General features: G+C 45.4%; 1 protein-coding gene across 1 annotated transcript in view; it reads right to left on the bottom strand.

The window, feature by feature from the left end:
• Nucleotides 1-27,333, bottom strand: part of SLC24A3 (solute carrier family 24 member 3) — a 481,529-nt gene that overhangs the window by 421,284 nt on the left and 32,912 nt on the right. The gene's annotated exons all lie outside the window — the stretch shown is intronic.

Raw genomic sequence — 27,333 nt, forward strand, 5'->3', positions numbered from 1 at the left:
TACCCTCAGCCATGGACTGGGAGGAAGTGGTTCAGAATCACCTCACCGCCCCAGTGGGATGACTATGAGGTGTGTATTCTAAACTGGATCACAGAGTTCTCTCCACTGGTATTAGGCTCCAATTGTCTACAGTATAACTTTCCTGATAAAGCACAATTTATGACCTGCTGTCCTTCCCTGCCTTAATTCTTCACTCCCAGGAACTAAAGTAAGATGTGGCATGAGGCAAGGGATGCCCCTTGAGCGCCCAGACTTGCAGTGGCCAGACAGTGGATCTAAGTACAAGATAAGGGCCTAATTCAGGGGCCAAGTGGTCTTCATAAAAGGCCAAAGAGTGCACCCCACCCAGCCACATCAGTGTGGTGTTCTGAAACAGGCAATGAGGAGCTGAATGTCATCATACTCATTCCTCTATTTCCACAGTGACTTTAGGTTCCCAAATGATTCCACCTTCATGATTGGATTTGAACCTCATGACACTGCTTGGGAAAGCAAGAGGATGCAAGGATGTTGTCCACTTTGTCCGCTGTTGTCTCTCTAACACCAAATCACTCAGAGGAGGTGCTCAGTAAGTATGTGTTGAAATAACTATTCCCGCTTTGGGGATGGATAAAGTAGGACTCATGGAAGTTTCTGGAAGTCACAATGTTTGTAGGCATCTCACCTAAGCCATAAGACACAGGTAAAAGCAGCAATTCATGCACTGCAGTCTTCCTCAATCAAAGGGAATCTGCTCTCAGATATTAAATTATCAACATATCTCACTACAACTTATACATATTAGCCAGAACAGCTATTCTGGCCATATTCACACAAAAAAATGTAGAATGCTCCACATTCTACATCTAAATCTAAATATGTTTAGATTCTGAAAGGCAAAAGCTTACGTGATGGCCACATACATCAGTTCAGTCACAACTGAGAGGACAATACCAAAGACAATTCAAGGTGAAAGCAAGGCATTCGTGTCATTATCTGGTTCACCCCCATAATTAATTCTTAGGATTAGGAATGGAGAAAAAGCAGAGAAAAATGTTTCAAAAAGTTATGAAGAAACAGTAAGGTCAGTGGCCTGAAAATCCAACAAGCAGCCCTGAAATGTGAATACAGTCCCGTATTGTCACAAATTATCTATAAGCATGGAAAAAGACATCCCATTTGTCTCAGGCTGGGTTTCTACAGCAGCCCCTGAAATGCAGATTTAAACACAGATGTTTCCTATGGCGGGTGGGGGTGGTCCCAGCAAGCTCATGTAGGGGGACAGGAAAATAGGATGGGGAACTGGGAGCCAGCCAACAGGTGGTACACTTCGAACCAGTCGCTAAAATGTAAACCAGAGCTTGACTCCCCTGGAAAGCTCTAGGGGTCAGGGTAGACAAGTATCTCAGCCACTGGAGGGGAGGAAGCTTAGGTAGGTATCCACCTACTCCTGGTCTGCCACTGGTTGAAGGCTATTCCCAGGGGACGTGAATTCCCTGGCACTTCTAACCTACCACTTACGTGTCTGAGGTGGGCTCTAGCACCCAGTAAAAGGCCTTAGACAATGAGACACAGGTGCTAAAAGTTGAACGGTGCCCATGAGCACTAAAGAGGCAAGAATGAAGAGATACGGGAAGGGCATGATCCAAAGATAGAGTGGCTATGGACCAACCGATTGGCCACTCTGCTGTTCTCATAATCTGGGTCAAAGAAAAGTGCTTGGTTGTACTGCAATCCGAATGTTTAGGAAGACTCCAAAGATTTGCAAAGAAGCAAGTGTCCCTTCCAATGACTTCCAAAGTTCTTTCTTAAGCCAAGTTTCCATGGTTCTCTAATTCTGAAAGAAAAGCTGATACCAATTAAGAGATGTAAAAGTAAAGCCAGCTATTGTAGCAGAAAATTAGAGGATTTTTTTTACACAATGATTCAATATCTTCAGGCATTAGAGACTATTAAGGTGGCACCTCCAGATTCCAAAACCTACAAATTTTTATCTTAACCAAAATATATTTGACCACTAACCATGGATCTGCTAATGCAGAGACCAGAGTCTGAGAAAATCAGAGTGATGACAGCAATCATTGCATTCACTTCCTTCCCACGGAGAACCAAGTGTGACAATATTATACTCCATTCTGTTTGTCCTCACAAAATCCTGGTAAGGGAGGAAGGGGCAGTTGGTGCTAGACTTACAGTTGGAGCAAATAAGTCACAGGAGAAGAAATTGGCCTAAAATCAGAGCCAATCCATAGCCAGCCACATCAACTACCATTTAATAGCTGTCATGGCTTCCATTTACTGAATGTCTATCACGTGCAAAGAACTTTCTGTTCCATTCATGTTTCGTTTTAACAGCAGCCTTATTTTGTTTCTTTTTTGTTTTTTTTTTTTAAGATTTTATTTATTTATTCATGAAAGACACAGAGAGAGAAAGGCAGAGACGTAGGCAGAGGGAGAAGCAGGCTCCAGGCAGGGAGCCTGACATGGGACTGGATCCTGAGACTGCGGATCACGCCCTGAGCCAGGGGCAGGTGCTCAACCGCTGAGCTACCCAGGCATCCCAGAAGCCTTATTTTGAACTATCAGCTCCATTTTCAAATAAGGAAACTAAAGAAAGAGGAGGTTAAAAGGTCCCACAGCAGGCAACGAGGGGCAGAATGGGGATGTGAACCCAGGTCTGGTGATCCTAGAGAGGATGAAGTGTACCTGCTTGCAGCATTCAGCTACTGCAAGGCAGATCAACAATGCGGCCTGCACCTTCTTCCAGGTTAGGGGTGAAGATAGGCTCCCTAAACTGCATGAAGCCACCACCAACAGAAAAGAGAATGGTTCCCCAAACCCCAGTGAACATGGGGCGCCCCACTTGGTGTGGCTGGCTGGTTTATAGCTTGAAGCCAGGCCTGTGGGTCAGGAGCTGGGGGGCTCCATTGTTGAATTCAGGACCAGGGGGGCAGAGGGTGGCCCCGGGATGGGAAGGGGGTAGGCAGAGGGCGCTGGTAGAGGCACCCACACTGGCTTTCTCACTGCACTCCCTTCTCATCTCCAGCTTGCTTGCGCTTCTCTGCTCCGGCAGAGGCTGCTCCACAAAACTGCACTTGAGCAATGTCAACAAAAACACTTGGCGCCTGTCCACCACATTCTTGGCTCCTACTCTGCCAAGCCCTGGAAGCTGCATGTTGGCCTAATTAGTCGGGGTGGGGGGAAGGGGGCGCGTGAGGAGGGAGGCAGGAGGCTCACAGGTCCTGTGTCACCAGCAGAGGCAGCCTGGAGGACCGCGGGCTCTGAGAAGGGGGGACAGGCTCAGACTGTGGCGATCCGGCAAGGAGCCTGCCTAAAGGGGAAGACGTTCTCAACCCGAGACTCAAGCCACATTGCACTAAGGAAGGAAAGAAGTGGAGGCTGGGTGCCAAGTTTCCATTACAGAGCTGTGTGTTCACCCTCTCCTGCTCTTACCACCTCCCCCACTACCGCCTCTCTCTCTTTCTCTCTGCACCCCCCTCTTCCTCCCTGGGACGGGGTCTTGGAGAACTCAAAGTTTTCCCAAATCAAGAATGGATTTCCCTGGGTGCCCCACATCCCGGCATTCCCCCTAAGATGGACACGCTTTCTCCTATGTGTACCCTGATCCCACACAGCTTCCATCCTTTCCAAATACTGGCCTTGGGCCCCTGGGAGAGGGGGGGCCTGTCTGCTCTCTGAGGGAGGGACTCCCGCAGACACACAGACAGGCAACAGATGGGAGGGGTCTGCTGCAGCAGCATCACGACTGTCCTGTGTGCCCCTTGCCTAGGCACCAAGGCACTCCGAGCTCTCATGGGGCGTTTCCACTGTCTCATTGCTGTTGCTGATGGCATTGGAGGTCAAGCGGGGAATTAATCCCAGATCTGACTCCAAAGCCCAGAGCATCTCACCTGGTCCCAGGAGCTCCGGGAGCCCAGGGGACACGGCTTCAAGGGGTCAGCAGGCTCCCTTTGAGAGGCTGTGTTAACTCTCCCTTCCCTGAAAACTGGAATACTGCATTTCTTCTTGAACACTGGATGGGGAGAGCCACCACTCTGAAACACCCAGAGGATCAGGGCAAGAGCGCCCTCATTTGCAGATGAAGAAACTGAGTCTGGAATGTCTAATGCAACATTGAAGAAATAACCTCCAGAAAGCTCACTGAACGGAGAACAAGAGCCGATGGCCACAGTGGCTGGCTCTGGCTCTCCAGGCTGGCTCAGCGCTCCTCACCATGGCTATAAATACCCCACCCTGCAGTTTACACAGCTGTCTCCACTCTCCGCGCCCTGGGTCTTCACCCCAGGGTTGGAGGTCAGGTTTGCATAAGCCCGCAGCCAGCAGACCGCCTTCTGCACACTCGGTGAGCAGGGGCGAATGTGCCAGCCCCCAGCAGCATCATCCACATGGCCCCCTTCCTGACCCCAGTCCCAGAGTCTTTCGAGGGTGAGCCCAGTGGTTCTCACCCTCTGGGGGTGAAGAGGAAGAAAAGGAGGCGCCACCTTCTGCACATGGATTTTCACATGGATCTTCCAGCTGAAAGAAGAGTGTGTCTCTGCACTGTTCTTGGTCCTTGGAAAGGAACACAAACCGCGGGGAGGTTGCGAGCTCTCCAAAACCACCAGCAGAGGAAGAAGCCAGAGGCTGAATGGGCTGTGCACCGGGTCCTCTCCACTGCCTCAAAGCTTCCAGAAAGGCAGAGAAGAGCAGATCCAAGCACCTCGTTGCTGCAGGGAGCCCACATACTATTTAAACTCTGCCCTACGACCCAGCAATTGCACTGTTGGGGATTTACCCCAAAGATTCAGATGCAATGAAATGCCGGGACACCTGCACCCCGATGTTTCTAGCAGCAATGTCCACAATAGCCAAACTGTGGAAGGATCCTCGGTGTCCATCGAAAGATGAATGGATAAAGAAGATGTGGTTTAGGTATACAATGGAATATTCCTCAGCCATTAGAAACGACAAATAACCACCATTTGCTTCAACGTGGATGGAACTGGAGGGTATTATGCCAAGTGAAGTAAGTCAGTCGGAGAAGGACAAACATTATATGGTCTCATTCATTTGGGGACTATAAATAATAGTGAAAGGAAATATAAGGGAAGGGAGAAGAAATGGGTGGGAAATATCAGAAAGGGAGACAGAACATGAAGACTCCTAACTCTGGGAAACGAACTAGGGGTGGTGGAAGGGGAGGAGGGCGGGGGTTGGGGGTGAATGGGTATCAGGCACTGAGGGGGGCACTTGACGGGATGAGCACTGGGTGTTATTCTGTATGTTGGCAAATTGAACACCAATAAAAAATAAATTTATTATAAAAAAATAAAAAATAAAAAATAAAAAAAAATAAACTCCTCGTCTCTCTAGCTGCTTACACACGCTGTCCGGTGGGTGGGGGACTTTGAAAACCTGGTGCACTGGGTCAAGTTCTCCCCTCTCCTGCGCTCCAAACACGCATGGCATTCGCAAGTTGTAGCTTTCACACTGAATTAAAACCTCCCAGCGCCGAGGCACAACACCTCTCCAAGAGTTGAAGCCTTCTAGTACCTCTCCTGGGCCTCCTTTTCACTCAGAGGGGAAGAGGAGCCCCAAACCACCTGCCATGCCAACATGGGCACTGCCGCTGATGCCCTGTCCTCTGGAGGTCTCCTGCCACGCATGGGCACCTCCTGAGGGCTGGACGGTAATGCAAATCTCAGGCCCGGCAGAATCAGGAGCTGCATGGGGCACACTGGAGCCGAAGCCACTGCATCCATGCCCAAAGGGGCAGTCCTCTGGCAACACACACAGGGAACCTGCAGGGCATAGGAAACGACCCTGTCTGCCCCTGCAGGACTGAGGATGCAGGAAAGCAGGGGCCTCCAACAGAGAAAAGGAGGGCACGGAGCACACAGCAGACTGCTGCCCAGTCATGTCCTGCATCAGAAAGACTGGTCCCATGACCAGTCCTGGTGCAAACTAACCCACAGGAGGAGAAAGGAAAACCCAGCCATCCCTCTACTCCCCTGCAAAGTCCCCACCACTACTGCACCTTCCCTCTTCCCTTCTCACATCGAGCCCTACACAGCCCAGCTCACACACCCACCCCAGGCCCACAGAGGCTGAGCCCCTGCAAGAGTGCCCATGGGGACAAAGGATGGCCCAGGGCACCCAGCCCAAAGGCATGAGCCAAGAGTCCAAACCGGCCCCAGATATAGACTCTGCCATGGTGCAAACAAGGCAGGCCTGGCTGTGAGACTCTGAGTCCCTCACTGCTTCCAGAGGGAAGCCCTTCCTCCAGGCAGCTTTCCCTGACCTTCCTGGGCCTCTCTCACCACAAGCTCCCATTCCTCCCTCAGATCACCTGTCACAGTCAGAATCATAACCTGTCTTTATTGCTCCTCCTCACCCTCCAACCCATACATAAGGTCCAGGAATATCCAGCCTTTCTGTCTTTTCCTCCTCACCATATCTGCCTGGCCTAGAACTCAGGAGATGCTGGATAGCCACAGTGTCATAGTATCTCAGTCAGGCCACTGGGTGGGACTGGGAGTAATCAATGAATCCCCAGGAAAGACCCTCGGGTGATTCTGTATCATCCCTCAGGGGTCATGCCCTTTGACGAGGGGGTCATGTTTAAATGACACACTGAGAATTTTAGTGGCAAACCTGAACCAGAAATTAAGGTCTTCCAGGTTCCTGGACAAAACTGTTCTCATAATAGCCTTGCTACTCATAGTGGTCCTGGGACCAGCCACATGAGCATCCCCTGGGAGCTTGCTAGAAATACAGAATCCAGGACCCCCCACTCAGACTCACACTGAATGAAAGGCTGCATCTAAACAGGTGATTTGGGGATGGCTGGGTGGCTTAGCAGTTGAGCATCTGCCTTTAGCTCAGGGCACAATCCTGAGTCCCTGGGATCAAGTCCCACATTCAGCTCCCTGTGAAGAGCCTGCTTCTCCCTCTGCCTATGTCTCTGCCTCTCCCTGTGTCTCTCATGAATAAATACATAAAATCTTTAAAAATAAATAAATAAATATACAGGTGATTTGTGTGCAATCTCCTACTCTAACTCATTCACAGATGTTGTTGTGTGCTGGCATGGCTCCCAGTACACGGTTTCCAGATTGGTCTCACCACCTCTGAAGTCAGAAATGCAGGGACTTCTTAACATCCTCAGAGACCAGAAAAGCCCCTCTGTAAGCACTACATAAGCCACAGCCAGAGGTGGTGCTTTGGCCTCCATGGTGCTGTGCGGGGACCCTGAGATGCTTCCTGCCACATCTGCCTCCCCACATCCATCTTCAGAATCCTCTGAAAAGCTTTAAAGATCCAGCCCCAGCAGCTGGTCTCAGAGTTCTCTTTTTTCAAAACTGCTCCATCTTCTTCCATTGCTTACTAAATAAAGCAAGTGGGTCTGTTCCAAGGACCCCAGGCTTGTGGTCCTAGGAATTCACCATGTTGGGCATTTAGTGACTTGAGATTCTAGTGCCAGTTCTGTAACTAGCTCTAGGCTGGTGGAAAAGGTAAGCCACTTTATGTCAGTTGCTGCATCTAAAAATTGAAAGGTGTGAATGATCCAACCTCTAAAGTTCCTTGAGAAAAAAAATGAGTGGGAAATATCAGAAAGGGAGACAGAACATGAGAGACTCCTAACTCTGGGAAACGAGCTAGGGGTGGTAGAAAGGGAGGTGGGCCGGGGAGTGGGGGTGACTGGTGACGGGCACTGATGGGGGCACATGATGGGATGAGCACTGGGTGTTATTCTATATGTTGGCAAATTGAACACCAATAAAAAATAAATTAAAAAAATAAAGTTCCTTGAGCTTGGATGTTTTTAAATCCAGGGTAGAGTCATCTGATCAAAAGTTGACAGAGCCCCATAGTACATCTGTCCCAATCCTTCAGAGTCATGCCCTCTTAGAAGATGGGCTGTATGACTTATTGAAGGGTGGGAAGGAAATATGAAAACCTCCACATCTGTATCACACACCAGTTCTCAAAACTTCCCTGGCCTTCATCCTCATGGTGTCCATGGGGTGTACTGACAAATGGAGAGCCCGTTCCTTTCTCTGTGTAAGTGTCTTTCATCTCACCATGAATGGAGTCTCCCAAAGGTTTCTATGAACCAGATTAATAAAGCAATAGGAGCACCATGAAATTGTCTGGGAGTTGAGATGGCTTTGGAGCATAAGGGGTTCAAGTGCAGGCTGCAAGGGATGAAGGCTGGCCACTGATGGTGGAAAGAGGGAGCCTGTCACCCTCCAGAATATCCTGTCACTTTTGGCCAGACGATAGTCAAACAAACAAAAGCTTCAGATATTGTTGTGACACTACAGTAATGCTTTAGAAGGCAATGCAGTGTTTACCATGTTGGGAGATGTCCTGGTTTGGGTTCCCCAAATGCTAAGTCTGAAATAAAGACTTGAATGCAAGTAGTTTCCTATGAAAGGGATCCCAGGTAGGAGGAGCAAGGGAGGGTGGAAAGCAAAGCAGGGGAAGGGACATAAGATATACAAGGACACACTTATAGAGGTTGCTTCTGCTGGCAACTAGGGCACAAACCCACTAGAAGTTTGGAGATGCATCTGAGATGCCTACGTGAAGAAAGAGGGCTGTGATTCTCATGGCCCACCAGCTGAGGGCTGCCCCAGGACCATGAAACCCTGCAAATTCTGGGCTGCACCTTTGAGTGGGCCAAGTCAGTTCCCACCTAGTGGGAAAGACCCCAGGCCATGCTTGAGGGCCGTCACAACAGGAGTCTGGAGTCATGCTGAACTGCCCACTGCAAGCTGTGGCTAGAACCTGAGGAAGGCTGAGGGATGTCTCAAGGGACACCAAATTATGTCAGCTACCGAAGGTAACCTTGGCCGCATCCTGGAAAGAATGCCTCCTGAAGCAAGTGGGAAGATGTGATTGGTCTAGAGCCATAGACATGGAGATGTGCCAATAATTGTTTTCCTTTTCTCCCCTCTTCTCACATCAGAGAACTTGACACCAGAACTAAAATATTCTCTTGATGCTTCACAATGAGAGGGACAGGACCAAAGAGAGGACGGCCAGGGTGGTTTTCACTAAAGCACAAAGCCACTTGGTTCTGCTCACTTTTTCCTATCTGCTGGCCCACAGCTTGTCCCTTTCCAAGTTGGAAACTAAAGCCAGCCATCAGAGAGAAATGGCTCTAAGGTTGAGTGGAAAGAAAGATAGGATCCATTCATTCCCTCTCAGGTTTCAGTCCCGAGTCAGAGATCCAGCACCAGGAAAGGAAAGACAGGGAGGAAACACATGAATGGCCAGACTAGGACAGGCTGACACATGTGGGACCTTCAGGCCTCCACCTGCTACCTGAGGAATGGGCAAGATGGCTTCTCACCTTCCAGCCAGAGAGCAACACCTCCCTCACCCTATCCCCAGCGAAGCCCGCCAACTAACGTCCAAGGATTGGGGATTTGCCTCAAGAATCAGGCTTTGTTCTAGTGTCATGACCAAAGAAGAGTGCCAATAATTTCCCCCCTGGAAATGCTCGCTGGCGAGGACAATCAAGATTCAGTATTTAGGTGACACCTAGGTGGCTCAGTGGTTGAGCATCTGCCTTTGGCTCAGGTCATGATCCCGGGGTCCTGGGATTAAGTCCCTTATCAGGCTCCCTGCAGGGAGCCTGCCTCTCCTTCTCCCTGTGTCTCTGCCTCTTTCTGTGTCTCTCATGAATCAATAAATAAAATCTTAAAAAAAAAAAAAAAAGATTCAGTATTGAGGACCTACCCAGTGGCCTCTCACCACACTCCTTGCAGTTTGCTCCATGCATGCCTGTCTGCGCCCCGCCGGTCCAGCCCACACACTCTGCCTGACACCAGGCCCTTCCAGGTCAAATACTTAGAGAGACCTCCTCTGTCATGGCCACCATAAGCCAAGGTCAGTAAGCCTTCTGAAAGGGTGCCAGAAAGAAAAAAGAAAAGGCCTCTTCCACTGTTTCTCAAAGTGAAGGAAGTAGAAAACAAGAGACAGGAGGGGAACAAAAGGACACATGTATGCACACAGGTGGAGAGGTGGTGATGGAGCGAGGGATTCTCGGAACAGAGGAACATGCCCTTCACTCCCAGAATCACGTACAAGTCACCCCCTGGCAGAAGGATGAGTGGGCCATGGAAGGGCAGATGGGTCACCAGCACAGCAGGTGAGGTCAGTAAATGCTCCTCAGGTTAGATATCATGGAGACACGGTGGTCCTTTTCTCAAGACCCCTTCCACTCTTCCCCTCTGGGTAGCAGTAGCAAGTTACAGAGAAAGGGTAGCTTAACCCCACCTCATCTCGGGCAGGCGGGGGTGCCCACAACTAAAAGGACTGGTGCTCAGTAGGTGCTCGCCCTACTGAGATTGGTGAGATGTGAGGGGAGGTATGCTGGCAGCTTCTGGGAAGGAAGGCCTCTCACTCTCCAGATAGAGCTGCTCACGTCCTATTTCTCTCCCCCTCTGGGTGAAGAGGCAACTCTTTGAACCTCTACAGCCATTTTCTGCCAGGGAGAAGCTGGCCTTAGGATGAAACTCACATAAGGAAGGGAAGAAAAGGGAAAGGGAAAGAGTGGGGCCCTGATGACATCACAGGTCCACCGATAGGCCTATCTGCAGATACACCCTCCAAAAAATATCCCTTGACATGTTAGGCATTTCAATTTTTTATTTCCAACAGCAGGAAGTGCCATGACTGATAAATTGGATTAAGCCTTTTGTTAAGAAGATAATGACCATCATGAGAAATACCAAACTCATCCAAACCATAGCTGTGCAACTTTCTAACCACTCAAGAACTTCTTCCTGGAAGCTGGCCCTACACATGTGAATTGCTCTATAGAGGAGCCTACCTAGACACAAAGCTTCCTAATAAAAGCAGTGAAAGCTCATTGCAAAGTCCTGCCTCCCCGCCTCAGGGCTCCATTATCCATCGGGTCAAACCACCTGATGGAGTAAGTGGTGGCACTGGCACATTCCCACCCATTTCCTTGTCGCCCATCACGACAGCCTAACAACAGTCAGCAATATTGCCTCTCAGCCCCAAACAGTAGACAGGAGTAGTCCTGGAATAAATTTCCGCCTCTCTGAGAGGATTCCTTGCCTCAGAAAGTTCAGTGAAGCCATGAAAGGTGCTGTGAATGGTGTCATCTAATTTACGAGGAGGTGGCAGCATGTGATGAGCCTCAGGAGGGGTGGGAGGCTCCAGAAGTACTTATAGGAAAGCCTTTCTCCACCACCTCCTGCTTCCAGGGCCACCCTGACTCAGTGTTCAATTAGGAACACACTGCAGTGTGTGTTCTCGAGTCGATCCCATCCCCTCCAATGACAGGCGTGAGCTGTTGCTACGGCCAGATGACAAACGGGAAAGTCACTGAGTAAGGGGAATGTGTCCATCCATCCCAGAGGGCTTCTCCAAAGGGCTGGAGGGAACAGTGCTCCCAAGGCTTCTGTCTTTTATGAGAAGCAATAAACCAGAAAATTCTCATCCACACAGGCAAGTGTAACAGCTCTTTCTACAGATGTATGCAGAGGATGCTCAGGGTTTGAACTGAGAAATTTTTTCTCTCTGCGCTTTTTGTCTTTGGTTCAGGTTTCCTTAACTCTACAATAACTACTGCTCTTGTTACTACTGCTGTTTCTAAATACAGAGCAGAGGTACCTTCACTGATATAATAAATGGGCCTCCTGTGAGCAACATGTGCTGGACACCATACAAAGGTGTACATGTATCTATATTCATGATATATGTGCAACCCTGTGCATGCCAGGAATCATTCAGGGCATTTTCTTAGTATCTCAATACCTCACTTAATTTTACAACAGCTTTGTGAAGTGGGTATTGTTATCTCCACTTCCCAAATGAGAAACCAACAGCTCAGAATCAAAGCCAATAATCTGCCAAAGGTCCCACGCTACACGTGTAGCCCCTGCCTTGGATGAGACTACAGAGAGCACTTCGTCCAAGGTCAGCATGAAGACTGTCTTGGCAGAATGAAAGTGATCCCCTGGGAGACGCAGGCTTTTTAGCAGCAGAGCCTGCCCTGGCACCCACACCTTCTAGCTCCCACTCTGGGAACCTTTCCTTTCTCTAGGCCTGCCCTAAACTCAGAACACCTGGATTCTTGCCTGAGTTTCACGAAGGTGCTCTTTTGCATTATATTCCCATCCAGGTTTCCATCTGAGACATGGGAGGGATAGGGCTGTTTGTGCTGTTCTGTTTTGTTTTGTTTCACCATGGCCGAAAAAAAAAAAAAGTTGTGACTACAGTAAAAAGTTAATGGTAGAGTCAAGGTGGTATCTAAGTGTTCTTTCCATGTTGCTCTATGGTTGCATATTTTCATATAAAATTTAGAAGGGAAATAATGTTAAAGAAGGTACCAGAGACACATGAATACTAACACCATCCCTTAATAGTATCTGGGTGTGAGAAAAAGAAAGATAATGGCAATGTGGCCAAGATCCATGTGGACAAGGCACACCTTCAGACAGGGCAGGGGGCTGTGATCACAATACCTTGCTGTTTTTGAAGCATGATGGAAGTGCTGCAGCCCAGAACTGCTCTGCCTCCAAAACAGTACCCCCAAGCTTAAAAGTCCTCGGAGACCTCACTGTCACCACCAGACTGGTGTGGTACCGACACAGTGGCCAAATGCACTGCAAACACCTGTCACAAAGAAGAGAATGTCCTGGTGGTGTCCAGTGGGTGGAAGCCATCTGTTCCAGAACTAACACTTGTGAATGCCAGAGCCTTGGCTCCTGAGACATCCAGGCATCAGAGGGAGGACATCCCAGAGGCTCACTGCCTGGCTGGCCACATACTTGTTTCCTTCCTTCTTCTGGACACACAGTCTGGTGTATCTTCTCATCAAAGGGCTAGAGGCCTTCCCTCAGTAGCGAAGCCACATTGGCAGAGTGTCCTCTCCTGGGAAACCCAGAGGCAGATTATCTTTAAGCAGCTCTATTTTCAATCCCTCCTCTGGATATCCCTGTTACAATAAAATGTACCTGACTCTAATTTAATCATGATATGGGTCCCTTCCCTATGCTAATATTAAAATGGAAACCTGGTGACAGGACATGTTTCTTTGGTGCATCATTGCCAAGACAGGATAAGGCCTCCATATGATCTGCCTAGCATCCCAGAAACCACTCTATGGACTTCTATAGACACTGGCCTTTGCCGAATTTTCTGTCTCTTGTGCTTTATCCCCCTGTGCAAGCTCTAGTGTCTGCTTATTCTTCTCTGGGGATCTCTGGGAAGCTCATATTCAGTGGAAAAGCTAGAAGAAAGTGTTTGTTCTTATAGCCCCCTCATCATTACTGTTTCTATTACTATTTCTCTGTGATCACGATTATTTCATAAAAAGCCCAGGAACTAAAGAAGTTTGCTTTTACCTTGCTCCCTGGAGAAATGTCAAAACAGGTTTTTATGGAAAGCTCTTGTTTCCGTATGCCCTTGCCCAGATGCTGCAATGAGCAAGAGCTCAGCGTGCAGAAAGCAGCCCATCGCAGACAGGGGTGACGGGTAGGAACAGGTGGGACAGGGGTACCAGCCTCCAGCAGCTGGGTCCCTTTCAGTTACCACTTAAAGGAAAAGAGATGGAAAGAGAGGTAAAGGAGTTTAGGGATAACATTCCAAACAAGGACCCACGCAAGACTGGGTGCTGAAGAATGCAGAAATTGACAAGGGCTCAGAGACTGCCAGTCTTCCAGAGGTCAGCTGATGGAGCAAAAGGGAAAGACCACCTCACAGGGGTAATACAAGCCACTTCCAGGGGCTTTTTTTAAAAGTGCACTCTGATACTTCCCTGTTTTTGCAGAAGTCAAGTATTCCCACAAAGACAATTACTTGGAAGTCGGCATTTCCCTACAGCATCCAGAAAAAGGCAGCAAAGTGGCCTCTGATGGGGCCAGCAGGATCCAGCAGCCAGAAGGAGCCCTCAGGCAGTGAGGGGCAGTGTGGAAGGAGCACAACCATAAGGCCCTAGGCGAGGGGGATAGGCTCCTCGTTGAGTAAGTGATGGCTGATGAGGGCATTGGACAACCAGCATTTGGTGAATAACAGCTCCTGGAGAAACTAAAGCAAAAAGACACTTCCTGAGGTCATCTAGAGCCCTCCTTGTAGATGACACTGGAGGCCAAGGTTTGTGTTTTGACACTGAGACTTTGGGGAAATGAAAGACACTCCCATTGTCTCCAGCTGGGCCATAAGGGTGTGAGGAATCCAGGCACTGGCTCCCGTTAAGCCTTATTGCCAATCAGGGAGTTAAACCTCTTCCTCTGGGCCACCCTGGTCCCAGAGTCAACTTTCCAAGAGGAGGATCGATTGAGAAAACTGTTGTTCCAGCTTAGACTGTAAATTTTTTAAAACAGCCCCATCCACAGTTATAGATGGCTTTGGTGGCTCATGGGGACAGGACAGAGTGACAATCTCAGTGCTCAGGCTCACCTGATGTGACTCTGTGCCTCCTTCCAGGATTTCTCTTTAAAAACCTATTTTTGCAAATGGTTTTAAAAAAAGACCCAAATGAACTTTCTTTCAAGTTGGGTTTTAGCCACAGTACCAGATGAGTCATCAGAAAGTCCAAACCTGGGGATCATTTTGTGGAATAATATAATTTTGGAACTGGGAAGGTCCTTCGAGAATGTGCAGTTTAGTACAGTCCAACAGAAATATACTGTGAGCTGCCTAGGCAATTTCACATTTTTCCCCAAACATATTAAAAAAGTATACACAACTGGCAAAATTAATTTTAATATATTTTACTTAACCTGATACATCAAAAATATTATCATTTCACCCTGTAATAAATATGAAAGCTATTTTACCACCTTTTTTGAGATATAACTTACCTGACATAAAACTCGCCCATTTAAAGTGTACAACTAAATGGTTTTTAATACATTTACAGAGTTGTGCAACAATTGGCGTGATGTAATTTTAGATTATTTTCAGCACCCGGAGAAGACACCCTGCACCCATTAGCAGTCACTGTTCATTACCCTCATGCCTAGCCCTAGGCAATCACCATGTACTTTCCATCTCTAAGGATCTGTCTACTCTGGGCATTTCATGTCAATGGAATCATACAGTATGTGGTCTTTGGTGACTGGCTTCTTTGACTTCACATAAATGTGTTCAAGGCTCATCCATGTTATAGACTGCCACACCAGGCCTGCCTTGCTTTTAATTGCTGAATAATATTCCATTGTGTGGATAAAAATTGTTAGTGAACTATTTTTACATTCTTTTTTCTGTACTAAGCCTTCGGAGGCCATTGTGTATTTTACCCATACGGCATGTCTCATTGGGACAAGCCACATTTCAAGCGCTTGGTGACTCCGGTATTGTGCAGGGCTAGACTCTGCTTTCTTTGGGGGGTTACTGGGGCTGGATGCCCAGCCGCTGTCCCTCTGGGCCTGTACCCTGGCTGAAAACAGAATGATGGTCAGCTGGGTTTGGAGTGTTGTTGAGAGAAGAGCCCGCTGGGCTTTCATCTCTGTCCTATGTGGCCCAAAGTGTCAGCGAGAAGAAGGAAGCACAGTGCCATTGGATGGGCCTGGGAACACTTAGGTTTGAGATGTCTAGAGCTCAAACCCACCGTCTCCACCCTCCAGATGAGCTGATTCCCAAAAGCAACAACCTGTGAAAGGCGACAAAGGTTAAACTGACAGGTCACTGTGAATAAGCTACTCAACTTCCCCAAAACTCCTTGACAGAGGGATGGTACATACATCCCCCACTTTATGGGGTGCTCAGGAGAGGAGACAGAGGCATATCTGAGGAGGAGAGGTCTGCTGGGTTAATGAGAGTCAGGGATCTTCCATCGCTTATAAATAATGTTGCCCCGTGGGTCCCCACTCAGGGAGTCAAAGGCATTTACTACTTACAGGTAAGGGTAGGTGCATCTTTCTTCTGTATGTGTATAGGTATTGTAACAAAAATAATAGCAGACACTTCTTGCACCAGACAGTCTTCTTTTTTTTTTTTTAAATTTTGTTTATTTATTCATGATAGACACAGAGACAGAAGCAGGCTCCATGCAGGGAGCCCGATGTGGGACTCGATCCCGGGACTCCAGGATCATGCCTGGACTGAAGGCAGGCGCGAAACCGCTGAGCCACCCAGGGATTCCCACCAGACAGTCTTCTAAATGGTTCACATAGAGCAGCTTTAATTTCCCCACAGCTTTAATTCCCACAACCGTGTATGGGAGGTATCATTATTGTTACTATTATTATTTGCAGCTGAAGATGAATAGATGGCACAAAGAGTTTAAGTAACTTACTCAAGGTCACAGAGCTAGGAAGTAGTATAGCAATCATCTGAACCCAGGCAGTCTGGCTCCAGTCCGGGCTCCTGACAACCACGTGCCCTCGAGAAGCCTGGGACATCCAAGAAGCCCAAGGCCCTCCCTGTGGAGCATCCTCCTCCTCCTCAATGGACTCCCTCAGACCTCCTGGCCAATGAGGTACCACCTCTGGGTTCACACCTTCCAGCTTCAGAGAATATTTGTGGCCACCCTTGCCTAGATTTCTAGAGGCATTAGTCAGGAATGACCCCCCAACAAACAAGCAAACAAAAAACTTCCTTTTTCTTATGAGCTATTATTACTTGTCATCACGCTTGTCATATGAGCCACAAAGGTCTAGATTTATTAAAGTGGGAGGCATGCTGAGTTTGTTGCTAAGGAATGACAGACTACAACACTTGGATTCACTGCTTTTGTCCCCAAAACTATGCTCCCCCACCCCCACCCCCACCCCCGCTTCCTGAAATCCCATTACAACAAGAGAGCAAGCAGCCCACTGAGTATGGGAAAGGCAGCTTCCCCACAAGGGAACTCTCTTCCCCCTGCACTGAAGATGAAGTCAGGATCCCATGACCCATTTGGGAACTCTCAGGGCACTACGGGTGGCCATACATAGGCAGCCAGGCTCTGGTTCCAGGTGGCTATGGGGGGATACCAGGCCCCTAGGCATAGTCACCCTGAAGAAGTTGCACACTGTGATGGCAAAGGCCAGATTTATAGTGGAGCCAGAGGGCAGCACAGACATGTAAGTTCAGAAAGTGTTAGAAAAGTCATCCAATGTCATTGAAAAAGCCAGATTTCCAGCTTCTCTTGAAAAATTGGAAGACCTGGCAAGCAAAATGAGCCTAAAGTTCTACCCTGTGGACACCTAGGAGAGTATCTACTCCACTTTGGGCAAGGAGAGCTCCCTGGCCCTCAGTAGAGTTCCCACCGGCCCTACTGTCACTCACCCTGCCTCCTGGCAGGACAGCGAGGCCCCTGGCTTATCAAACCACACGTTCTTACCCATCCTCTACATTCATACCACACTTAGAGCCATGGTCAGCCTGCCTCCCTCCTTGTCTGTGACACCTTCCCTCTCTGCCCCCAAGCCCTGTTTCCTCGCCCTCCCACTTCCAGGCTGCTCTTGCTCACATTTAATTCTGGAATGTCAGATCTTGCGTCTTTCTCACATGTGAATGCCTCATTTCTCCAGCCACGCCAGAAGCTCTTTGAGGAAAGGAACATTTCCTACACTTCTCTTGATTCCTTTCGCTGACTAATTCGGTTGGGCCTGTGGTAGATACCCAACAAGTGTAATGTGGCATGAGAAGGAGAGCCTGGAAGGACAAAGGGCAGAGAGGCACAACTCTACACAGCATCTCGGGAGACCATGAAGGATGTATAGACGTGGCTCCTACAAGTAAAGATGCTGATGACTCAAAATCCACAACCATGAAACAGAGAAGTGAATGCCAGACTCCGTGGCTTAAGGGTCTGGGAAGTTCAGAGGATTCCAACTTGAGTGCTCAGAAGAGCTCAGGCCCTGGCGGCAACAGTGGGGCTGGGTCAGGGTGATGCTTGGCAAGGGATTCATTAGTATGTACCACATACACAGTCATCACATCCTGGGGTCTGAAATAATTCCATACCTCTCCAATAGTGGAAATGCCTTAAAAATGACAAACTTCTAACATTAACAGTGGCAGGTCATTTACACTTAACATGTTGGGCCACTGATGGAGATTTCCAGGACATGATCTGGGCTCCAGGATATCCAGATGGAAGCTGGAGATGTGAAGCTTCAGGTCTGTCTCCTGCCTCCACCCATTCCTATAGGAAAAGGCAGATGAGCCCACAGATTGCCAGGCAAATGCCAGGATGCCTTCTATAAATGATACCATTCTGTCCACTGCCTGGGGGCATATTTGAACCAGCACTATTGCCTAATCCCATGGGAAGACCAAGCATACATGAATTGCTCCAGATGTTTCCACATGATCTTGCTTCACTCCGAGAGGCAAAGCACCCATTGCATAATTCTATAAATTTAAATGCATATACACATCCTACCATGAGACTGTGAAATCAAGTACCACTGCTTCATGGATCTCTTCAGAATTTAACAGACAGCTAACAACACATTAGTTCTGAGTATACATTGACCCTTCCCCCATTTTGGAGGCTCTACTAGAGGATCCAAAGAAGTTTATCCTGGGATCTCCATTAAACACACATACACACACACACACACACACACACACACACACAGTCAAACAGGAAACGTGTAATTGTTCTCTGCCTGGTTCACATGATCCAGTGAGACGAAGCCACACAGCAAAAAATTTCCCAAGACAACTCAAGTGAAACTGTAAGGGGGTTCTTGAAAATGTACTCTTCATTCTCATTTTAGGCTGGTTTTTCTTAAGCTAAAATAAGAGAGTTAGAATAGTTCTTGAGTATCTGCCTATTGGAAAAGATGAAACTGAACCACTCTGTCAGCTAGCTGATTTCACCAGATGACAGCAATGATTAAAATCAGCTGTCTGGGTTAATTAGCGCCTATTACCGCAAATATATCGTTACCCTGTCACCACCATGACATTTTTTCTTCTTGCTCCAAGCTTTGGGGGCAGAGATTTTTGCTACCTGCAACTTCTTAAGCCTCTCAAAGCTAAGGGTCCCATCAGGGCAAAGTTTGCAGGGCCTTGGATCTGCCCCTGCCACTGGTGAAAGACTGTTTGGCTCCATTTCAAAACTACTTATTTTGGCCTCAACACTGGTCTTCAATTCATGGTTGTCTGGGATAACATTCGCCCTGGCTGACACGGCCTGCTGCATCAAGAGGAACAATGCTTGCCGGAGACGGTTGTAAAAGATAATAAGGAATTTATTAGGAGCTACACACAGCACTCTGTGTTGTCTTTGATGGAATCAACCACCACCATAAATTTCAAATCCACACTGCTGGACTACAACCACTAAGAATGCAGCCTGGCCACAGAGATAGGCCATTTGGGGTCCATCCATCCCATGACATTAGGCATTTGGAATATAAAGAATCTGGGAGACTTTCTAAAGGGAGAGAAGTGGGATCAGCTTAACTTTCAACCCAGCATGTGGGGAAATGACATAACTGATATCAGCTGGAGCAGGTACTGGAGAAGCTCCACTCCAGGCCGGCCCCAGGGCCCTTGTGTGGATAGAGTATCCTAGTGCAGGGTCCACTCAAAACTTTCCCACCTGCAGCACTGCACCTGCCAGCTTCTTGGCCTGAGGGTTTTCCCTAGCACCAAGGGAGGCTGCTCAGCAGAGGCCACTGAGAGGTGCAGAAGGTTTAATTCTGGGGGAGAAGAGTGTGTGTGAGCAGCTGTCCACCAGCAGGGGAGTGGATATGGTGGATAAATATCCCAGCTTCGTGCCTTTGTGGCTTGTCCCACACAGCCTCCCAGAAATTTAGGGTTGACCCCAGTTGCCCACAGCAATGTTCTGCTTTAAGAAGACACCCTGAGTTGGCTCTTCCCCCACTTTGTCTCACTTTCCTCATGCCCTCTCTGGAAAGAAGTCCTGGATCACCTCTTGAGCCCAAGTCCTGGTGTGAGGGTCTACTTTTAAGAAAACCCAAACTGAGACAGAATTTAAATTCATAATTGTTTTTCTTCCTGTCTGTGCCTATTCCACAGGGAACACTTTAGCTCTCTCTCTTAGAATCCCAAATATAGAAAACACAGGGAAAATGCTAGAAGGAGGGGGGAACACCTCTCTCTGGTCCTTAGTAGTGAGTGGCCAAACTGGTTTGAAAGCTGCCCACCAGCTGTACAAGTGCCTGCCTAAGTCTAAGCATCCTTAAAATATTTTTACTCATATGACCTTTCATTTAAGGGATAAGAAGAATTTTTCCATTCTCAGTATCATTCAGCATCTTTATGGGCAGCAGGAGAGAATAAGGCAGAGAGAATAAATAGGTTATCAATTGGTAATGTCTGTAATGGGATCTGGCTAGGTCAGTGGTGGTCAATATGCCAGGCATTTACAACCATTTCTATACAGAAAGTGATAAGCACCCTGGAATCAGAAAAACTCAAAACTCAAAATTCAACCCTAACACTTAACAGACGTTAAGTCTTGGGCATCTTAATTTTTTTTCCTGCTGAGGCCTCAGGTCCCTCAACTGCATAAATGCAGATAAATGGTTCCCATCCTATAAGGCTATTATGAGGATTAGGAATGATGATATGGAAAAGTTCCTGGCACACTGTGAGCTCAGTAAGTGTTTGGTTCCCATCACCACTAGAGCCAGAGAGCTGTTTTATTAAAAAAATAAATAAATAAAATTTAAAAACCCTCTTTGGATTTCTTAAGAAATATATTATTTGCCAAAACTATTCAATGCATTTAATGGCAAAGAATCTCAAAAAGATTTTAGAAACATTTTAAAGCTCTAAGATCATGAACCTCTCCCTCTGGCCACACCTCTCTTCCGGCTGAAGCAGTTATTCAGTGGAATTTAACACGCCAGGAAGAGACATTTGATTCTAAATAAACCCTCACACACACTTTAGAGTAGAGGAGCCATAATTCCCAGGTGAATTAAAAGCACTGAAGAAAGAAGATGCTGAGAAATGAAACTGGCTTTGATGAAACATGCTTTGAATAATTAAGCAGCAACTATGCAAGTTTAGACTATGTCTATTAGTTGACTGTTGTATTTAGAAAGGGACTGTCCTATCTGGCATGCCAAGATGCAGACCATATACTAATCTCAGGAACCTGATGCCCTGATAGCATGTGTATCCCGACAATCCAGACAGTGAAAACTTGTGCAAGGAAGAAGTCACTTTAAAACCTTGTGAAAGTGGTATAAGTGGTGGTCTGAAAAATATGCTGGAAAGTTAGCTGCCAAAAACCAAAAATGAGAGCAATTTAAGGCACTTTCAGTTGCCAGCAAATATGCCAGAGCCTAGCACAGTGCCCAGCACAGACGGTTACAGAGTGCATAGCTGTCCAATGACCTAATGAACACTGAGCCCGGCACATTTCCCCCTGCACACTTGGCATGACCTCAAGGTAACATGTGAGACCTACAAATAGGAAAGGTAGTCTTTCAGATCAGACAAGGGACAAGAGACAAAAGTTGAGGGGTTGGTGAACAGAACAGAACAGAAGACCTTATTATGCATAGTTACGAGAGGCGCTAGTTCTAGGTACCAGAGTTTAGTTGAAAACCAGTAGTGACCCAACAACAGTTTAAGTTTCTGTTACCATGACATACTAGACTATGAGGAACTACTAAAAGTGCAAACTTCACTGCTAGCTCTCCTGTCCGTGACCGCTATGTAAATATCACACACACCATGATCAGTGACCAACACATCAAGGCTTTTGAAGTCCATCATGACTGGTCACTGCATTGGTGACTCGGTCTGCCAAGAGACTGCAAATCATGTGGCTGTGTTTCCCCCTGTCTCCCAGTAATAAACCCACATGACATTCTGTAAGATGAATAACTGAAAGATGGAACTGGCCAATAAGATGAAAATGCAGCAAAGGAATGAGAAGTGATAGCGCTGGAAGGCAAACGTGGCCAGAGCATAAAAGGGCATTGTAGAAGGAACAGCCAGCCTCAGAGTGGCTCAGCAGTAGTGTGGTTCAGAGACTCCAGATGCGCAGCCAGAGGAGCTCAGTGCAAATAAATTCATCAGCACAAATGAAGAAAGTGGTTATGACCAAAAGGATGAAGATGATTCTAAGGAAGTAATGCTGGCAAAAACCTTCACATTGAAGGAGCTCTTAGAGATACTCTGCAATAGTGGAAGTTCAAAAGATAAAATGTTGTCCCTCTTAATCTCTTTTATCTGTTTTCCCAGTTATAAAATATGTAAGTCAGGGAGATGAAAAGTACAGCCCAGGAAAGTCAATGATACATAATAATGTATGGGGACAGACGGTGACAACACTCCTCGTGGCAAGCACTAAGTGACATACCAGTGTGTCCGATCACTATGCTGTGCACCTGGAACTAATGTAACATTGTGTGTCAACTGTACTTCAGTTTAAAAACAGAAGATAAAGAGGTGCCTGGGTGGCTCAGTTGGTTAAGTATCTGACTCTTGATTTCGGTGTAGGTCATGATCGCAGGGTTGTGAGATGGAGCCCCCGTGTCCGGCTTCACACTGAGCATGGAGCCTGCTTAAGATTCTCCCTCTCCTTCTGCCCCTCCTCACTCTCGCTTGCTCTCTCTCTCTCTCTCTCTCTTCCTCTCTACAGGAAGGAAGGAAGGGAGAGAGGGAGGAAGGAAAGGAGGGAGGGGATAAAACGTTGGAAGCTGATCCAAATTTAGAAAGTAATAGGACAACTTTCCATGGTCCAGAAAAGATGCTTCGCTGTATCCTAAGCACTATTTAAACTTCTCATGGTAAGTTTTTTATTTATAAAAAATAAAGCACTTTAATCATTGATATTTCTAAAAACAAATTAAGTGTACTACACAACTTTTAGTTTTATTATTTTTCACTTCATTTTACACATATAACTGATACTGACACATTTTAATGATGTAACCAAAAAATTTCAAAGTTTACAAAACCATCATAATTTTTTATTGAGTATTAAGATTTTGTACAACCATGGCAGGATTAAAAGGATGTCAGGCACACAGAATTCTCTCTAAAAGCAGAAGCCCATAAAGAAGACAAATAGCAAACTTCTGCCTAGAAGTTGGTCCTGATCCCTGGGGCTTCAATAAATAGGCAAGGTACCAGCAATGTGGTCAATTTTCTCCAAGTCCTTTTTTTTTTTTTTTTTCTATTTCTGGAACTATGCTATGCTCTGGAACAAAGATGGACTGCCAAACAAGAAATAAAATCATCCATCCAAAGCTATAGAGCTTTGTCATTTATCAAGTACTTCTTTGGGGAATGGGTTTCTCCACTGAATGTTCTCAACTACTCAAGGTACATAAGGCACTTATTACCCCTATTTACAAAGAAGACAACTGAAGCACTCAGAGAAAATGAAGCATTCATCCCAAACCACACCAGTAAGAATGAGAAACCTAGAACCCTGCTCAAAAGCCAAAAGAAAATGCCTACAAATGCAAGTCACATATATGCCAAATTTCCTAGCATTCAGACAAAGAAAGTAAAAAAAGAAAGGTGAAGTTAATTTTTAATAATCCATTTTAGTTAACACAATATATCAAAAATATTACTGTTAACACATAATCAATATAAAAGTATGAATGAGATATTCACATTCCTTTGAACTAAGTCTTCATAATCCAGTGGGTGCTTCACACTCAAAGGCCATCTCAAGTGCTCGTCAGATTGCATGTGGCCCTTGGCTACCATGTGGAATGGGGTTGGTAACTGCCTTCTGCCTTGAGGAATGAAATTTTCAATAGCTCTGACCTCATATTCTCAACCATAAAATTATTACCTTGGCAATGACTTCCTTGCCTGCAGAGAATGTACTGAGAAAGCCGTAGATCTGCGTAAAGAGCTGAAGACATTTCAGAAATTGGATTTAACTTTTTTTAGGTTTTTTTATTTTTTTAGTCAGAAAACTATTAAGCCAGGCAACCGAGGAAGTAACTCTGGTAAGGATGGGTAGGAGGTTGGACAGACCGATGTACAAGGAATGGCTTCTGGACCTAAGTAGGAAGACTGTATGATCAGGGGCCACCCCACAGAGAGAGATGGTACCTGAATGAGATCATCACTGGTTTTGCTTTCTAAGTAGTATACAGTGTTCTACTGAGATATGACCAATGTACAGATACAGAATTAACTTTTGTATATTGATCCCATATCCAGCAATCTGGAAGAACTTTCCTATTAATTCTAATAATCTATAATAATCTCTGTTTTTTTTAATTAGAAAATCATAGCCTTTGTAAATAAATTTATTTTTTGCATTGGACTACCTCTACCACTTTTAATATGATTTTTTTTACTTATTACAATTAGCCAGAAACTCAGAAAAGATATTGACCACAAAAGATAAAGAGAACTCTTGCTTATTTTTGACTTTAAAGAATAGGTTTTTAATGTTTCTTAATTAACGATCACCTATTTATTGTTAGGTTTTGATATACTTTACTGCCTATTTGGTCTGATTTCCCAAGAGAGAAACTGAAAGGGTGGTAGATAGTGGTGTGAGTTTTTAAATATTTTTCTGTATCTGTTGAGATGGTCACTTTTTAAATCCTTTTTAATACGTTCATGAGGAAAATTACATTAATTTATCTAAACAGATAAATAAACATCTTACACTGATTAAATAATACTAAAATGTTTGATATAACAAATCTCTTCAGGTCTTCAATTTCTTCGTCAGTCATGTTGTTAAGTTATATCTTTCTTAAAGAAAGTCAATTTCATTTGAGTTTCCCACTATACTGAGAGTCACTTTTTTTCATTTCTGCCATAGCTGTACCTATGTCCTCCTTTTTTTTAAAGATCTTTTTTTAATAAATTTATTTTTTATTGGTGTTCGATTTGTCAACATACAGAATAACACCCAGTGCTCATCCCATCAAGTGCCCACCTCAGTGTCCGCCACCCAGTCACCCCCACCTCCCACCCACCTCCCCTTCCACCACCCCCAGTTCATTTCCCAGAGTTAGGGGTCTTTCATGTTCTGTCTCCCTTTCTGATATTTCCCACTTATTTTTTCTCCTTTCCCCTTTATTCCCTTTCACTATTTTTTATATTCCCCAAATGACAGCCATTAGAAACGACAAATACCCACCATTTGCTTCGACGTGGATGGAACTGGAGGGTATTATGCTGAGTGAAATAAATCAATCGGAGAAGGACAAAAATTAAAGATCTTTTTTTATTTATATATTCATGATAGACACAGAGAGAGAGAGAGAGTCAGAGACACGGGCAGAGGGAGAAGCAGGCTCCACGCCAGGAGCCCGACTCAGGACTCGATCCCAGGACTCCAGAACTATGCCCTGACTCAAAGGCAGGCGCTAAACTGCTGAGCCACCCAGGGATCCCCTATGTCCTCCTTTTCATGCCTACCACCATTAATTTGTGCTGGCCAGACTTGTCAACGAGTCTGTGTATTTTACTGTTCTTTGTAAGAACTAAAGTTTGGTTTTGGTAATTCTATTGATTATAACTCAGTTTCTTATTTCATACATATTCTCATATTCTACTCTTTTTTTTTTTTTTTTACTATTTCTTTCCTTTTAATTTGAGTACACTTCTTGTTCTTTCCTCCTTCTTAAACTGACAGTTAACATACTTCATTTTAATATTCCTTTATTCTGGGATCCCTGGGTGGCGCAGTGGTTTGGCGCCTGCCTTTGGCCCAGGGCGCGATCCTGGAGACTCGGGATCGAATCCCACGTCGGGCTCCCGGTGCATGGAGCCTGCTTCTCCCTCTGCCTGTGTCTCTGCCTCTCTCTCTCTATCTGTATGTGACTATCATAAATAAAAAAAAAATTTATAAAAATATTCCTTTATTCTCACATAATATAATAAAATGCAATGTATTATGATATAATGTAATATATTGTATATTTAACAAGGTTAAAAATGTCTCTCTGTAATCAAAAAATTTAATCCGTGTGATATCAATTCCATGACACGGAAGAGATTTGTATCACGGCCTGCTGCAAGGTGAATTTTTATTTATGTTCCATTTTATACATGTTGCAAATAGTATGTATTACATATTGTATAGAATATTATAACATTCTGTCCATCAGATCAAAACTTTGTTCAAATCCTCTGTATCTTTAATGATTCTTTTATTATTTGGTCTGTGGGTTACTAAGAAAATTGTGTTACTATCCCTCAATATGATTATAACTTTGTCATTTTTGTCTGTTTCATCTTGAAAAACCATCAGTTTTGCTTTATGCTATTTTGAGACTGTTTTTAACTGCTTGGAAGTTTAGAATTATTCTATCTTCCCAGTTAACTGTATCATTTACCATTAAATACTATCTCTTTATCCCAAATAATAGTTTTTGCCTTTAAATATATTTTATTGGATAATAATATCCAATCTTATACAACCCAATGGTGTCTTTTAGGTGGTATTTGCCTTCATATTTTCCCATCCTTTTTTATTTCAACCATCTGTGCCTTTATGTTGTAGATGTGTCCCCTAGGGAAAACAGCATAAAGGTGAAATTTTTTTAACTAGCAATCTGTCATGAATTTGGTCCGTCTTCATTTACTATTATTCATATATTTTAGATGTTTCTACCATCTCATTTGGTATCTTTTATTTACTCTTACCCTTTCCTTCTATTTATTCTTTTCTCCCATATTTGGACTGAAAGGGTTTTACATGCCAATTTTCTCCTCTACTGGGTAGGAAATCTTATACCCTATTCATAGTATTTTGGTAACTCCCCATACACATTTAACATATACATTTAACTTAATAAAATTAAGTTGTAATCAATACATCACTCTCTTCAGCAAAAGTACAATAAGTTAAAATGCTTTACTGATCACCTTCCCAAATTGATCATGTACTTACACAATCAAATTGCTTTATACAATCTAAAATATGGTCAAATTTCATATGTATATGTATATATATTGAATATATGCATGTGTGTATACATCTGTGTATGTATCCATATCTGTGTGTATATATATACAGCCACATATATAAAAGAATACAATCACATGAAAATCTTCAAGGCTTAAATCTACTTATAATATCAAAGAAAACTGTCATGCTTCTTCTAGGAATCCCCAGGTAATTACCAGTGTGGGACTTCTTACTATGTTAATTTCTTGGCCATGGGGTTCCAGGACCATGAAAATAGTATAAAAAAGATTTCCACACCCATTTGGGGCACTGTCCACAGTAAGAGATCTTTGCAGAAGACTTATCCCAGCCTCAACCAGAGCCCAGCTCAAAAAAGATAAATTTCCTAGCATTTTCTTTTGTGGGGAACAGATTTAGTGCATGGTCCCCCTTTCACTGATCAAAGGGTTCCTCCTTCATGTCAGAGTCTCAGATTACTTCCCCAATCCATTTACTCTCCTTGCTTTGTCTATTGTCCCTGCGTAGTTACAAAGTCACAT

This window comes from Canis lupus, chromosome 24 (assembly GCF_011100685.1).
Source record: "Canis lupus familiaris isolate Mischka breed German Shepherd chromosome 24, alternate assembly UU_Cfam_GSD_1.0, whole genome shotgun sequence".
NCBI classification, from domain to species: domain Eukaryota; kingdom Metazoa; phylum Chordata; class Mammalia; order Carnivora; family Canidae; genus Canis; species Canis lupus.